General features: G+C 38.9%; 1 protein-coding gene across 1 annotated transcript in view; it reads right to left on the bottom strand.

Moving 5' to 3' along the window:
- hs3st5 (heparan sulfate-glucosamine 3-sulfotransferase 5) overlaps nt 1–3,536 on the bottom strand; it is a 61,331-nt gene that overhangs the window by 6,506 nt on the left and 51,289 nt on the right. The gene's annotated exons all lie outside the window — the stretch shown is intronic.

The raw sequence follows: 3,536 nt of genomic DNA, 5'->3' as shown, positions 1-3,536 counted from the left end.
TTGTTCCAGTTGGTCAGCGTTAAAGCCTAGATCTTTGTTGTATCTCCATGACTTTGAATCCAGGTTGGATTCTAACCTCTGTCTCTGTGTTTCCAGAAAACCAGTGCCTCCTCTGTGAAAGCTCGGGAAGTGCTAACCTGCCGAGCCGACCCTCAGAGCCAAACCCTACAGATCCTCAGAGAACCTCCAAGCAGCTCTGGACTAGAGCTGGGAAACCAAGGCCAAGGTCTGAACGTGAGACGCTGAAGCAGCAAACGGACTCTGCTTACAAGCTCTTCTCCAGAACCAACAGTGACTCTCCCAAAGAGAACCTCAAGAACCCTCAAGACTCCGGTGAAACCAGAACCCAGGCCCGAACCAGATCCTGTACATTCTGTGTGTTTGTGCAGAATAAACTCTGTTTAACCATACTCCTGCTCCCGCCTCAGTGGTGTTCTGCATAATTGGAAACCTCCTTGAGAACCAATCATGACATTAACGTATTAGTTTTAGGTATAGATAATGATCTACTGATCATTCCTTGCTGACTGGGCTTCTCCTTTAAAATGCTACAGATTCTTTGTATTGCGTATACACATGTACTACTCAGGTGAATCTCATTCATCTTAACAATAAGCTAGGCTAATGCTAGCACTGTTCCTTAGGGCCTTAGATAAGACAATAGGCTAAAGGCTTAGGTTTAGGTATAGATAATGATCTATTGGTTATTCCTTGCTGACTGGACTTTTCCTTTAAGATATTTTGAAAATCCTTAGTGTGTTCTTCCCCCTGTGAATAAGCAGAACTGCACTGAGCAAAGAGGTCCCCCAAGGGTGTGTTGTTGGTCCTTTGCTATTTGCTGTGTTGACAAATGCCTGCTGCATTGACATATGGGCTACTTTTACTGAGAAGTTTAGATAAATAAGTAAAGAATGAGTTATTCAGCACTTTTCTAGTCAAACAGTCCTTTAAAACTGTCAAATTTACACACAAATCTAACTCACCAATGCGCAAACATTCAAGCACCAATAAGCAGATCGGTAGACAAACCGGGGTTCTGTATGAGTAGCTTTGACAAATTTGATGTAAGTTACCTTTATTCTTATCTTTAATTATTTTTCATCATTATACTTATTTGCCGCTACTCTAGCCTAAAGATTTTTGGCATATGTTTTGTGTCATATGCAAGTCCTTGCAAAATATTCATATCATGTAAACTTGTTGTGTTGCCACAAATTCAGTTGGATTCAGCTCTATTGTATTTGTATTAACAAATGGAACTGGTTTGATTTAAACTATCCCACTTTAGTTATGTCTGCTTTAGCTCAGTCATCCAGGTCATAGTCCAAAGAAAGCTAAAAAAAAACAATCCACTGGACTTTTTTTCCAAGTTTGAAGACGTTTTGCTTCACATCTAGGAAACTTTTTCAATTTAAAATGTCAGAAATAGCGTTGAGTTTGAGGTTTAATAGACTGGGGAAAAAAAACAACAAAGCCTTGCCTTGGCTTAGAAAACACGCAAATTGAACCTTACGAACGGGTTCGCCCCCTTTTTACTTTTAGCTCTGGCTGTTTATTTAGGACGTTGCGCTAGAGGTTGAGCTTCTAAAGCTTTTTTCAGACTCCCTTTCTATTAGTTTGGACCAGCTGATCTCTGCAGCTCATCCAGAGTTACCTCTTGGCTGATGTCTAGCCTTGTTTAAATCTACAAGCAGGTTTTCCTATTCTCTGTCTCTTTCCATGTTGGGACCTTGTTTTAGTGCTTTCATCTACAGTACTCCACCACTTCCCTCCTGATCCCTCTTTTATTTCCTTTGTTGTGCAATACCTTTTTGTCTGTTAATTTACCCTAACAAGCTTCTGAGGCTAGAATCACAACATCTGCATTCTTACCAATACTGATTACCCTGGATTTTATTTTATTACGTGGTGGATAAAGGTAGGCTAAATGTGAATGCAGGCCATACTGAATATATTTTTATTTTCTCTTCACAAGCATCTTATGTGGGTCTCACAGAAAAACCCAATAAAAACGCTGATGGTCATGGGCGGTTCTAGACAGGGTCCAATGGGGGCCAGTGCCCCCGTAGATCATGTCCTGGCCCCTGTATCAAAGACGTAATGCTCAAAGTAATTCTAATGATGATATGTGCTGGAACAGACATGGTTTCTGATTTTTTTTTCTTAAAAAAAATTCTGTTTTACTAATTATTTAAAAACAATAAGGTTATACCTTAAGCTGTATTGAGAAAGGATCCCATATTTCATCTGTTGCTTTTTTTAAAACAAAAACATACCCTAATTACAGCTGAATTTCAGTTTTTCTTGAGTTCTCATTCTGAGTTGGTAGAAAATGGTAATTTTAACTTAAAATTTAAAATTTATATTGACCTAATATTCCAAATAGTAGCTTTATTTGATAATTTAGTGATAAATATAACTAAAATTTTTTGAGCTTCTTTTTGCAATGCTGAGGGTTTTTTATTTTGATTTTAAAGATAATCCAAATTAACATTTTCAAGCCAAAAATAACTATTTTCACTTGGAAGACATAATTTTAATTGAACCTAACATTTTACCTCATGCAGCTCTTTTAATATATTTGAATTCCTTCCCCGATTCTTTGCTTCATGCTTTTCTGTTCCCCCATGAAGACATATTGGCCGCTGGAACATTAGATCTAGAACCGCCATTGCTGATGGTTGTTGCTGTAAAGTGAAAACATGAGGCATCTTAGACATATGAATTCAAGACCTGTTATGTAGAGGGACAGAGCGGTAATACAGAACCTCAGAGAGACTTGATTTAACGCCACGCTGAGTCCTGTTTAAAGGTTACAGTAAAAGCATTGATTCCTTCAAAGTCATTTATAACTGAACTGCTCTATAGGCTGTAAAATAACTCTGGCTTAAAGCTGCAGAGACTCTGCACCGACCTACGGAAAAGCATCCATGAGACTCCTTTATAACATGTGAGACACACACAGACTGAACAATGAGTGTTTTGCCCTGATAAGGAACTACAGCTTGAACAGCTGTTCCTACCCGGCAGCACCAGAGGGTGCCCAGAGAGAATGATCAATTATAAAGCACTTTACTTTCATTAACGATGCACTTTCCTCTGCAACTTCTGAGGATATTTTCAACAACACAGAGAAAGGATTAAATATGGCAAGAAAACTTCTGAAGATCTTACAAAAAAAAAAACAATGGTGAGGGTTAAGCAGGCAATGTTTAAACATTTATGGATTGGGGGTGTTGATGCCAAACTCTGGTAAACAGATAAGAAGCAGACATTTTGAGTAGGCAACCAAGGTTTTGTTGTGGGTGGAGAAGTTTTAATTAAGGAATTAGAAGTTGTGTTTTGACTCTGGGCTTCCAGACTTTATTTAAGGGTCCAGTCATCTACCATGAAGTTACGTAGCTATTTCTACTCCAGAAGCTCTGGTCCCAAACAAAGGCTTTTTGATGAAATTATGTTGCCTGTTTGCTTATTTAATCTTACTTAAGTGCAGTGGTTCCCAAAGTGTGGGGCGCGCCCCCTAGGGGGGGCGCAAT

This window comes from Cyprinodon variegatus, unplaced genomic scaffold (genome assembly GCF_000732505.1).
Source record: "Cyprinodon variegatus isolate N-32 unplaced genomic scaffold, C_variegatus-1.0 Scaffold378, whole genome shotgun sequence".
In the NCBI taxonomy this organism is placed as follows: Eukaryota; Metazoa; Chordata; class Actinopteri; order Cyprinodontiformes; family Cyprinodontidae; genus Cyprinodon; species Cyprinodon variegatus.
The sequence above is the reverse complement of the archived record's forward strand: the minus strand, read 5'-3'. Positions and strand labels throughout refer to the sequence as shown.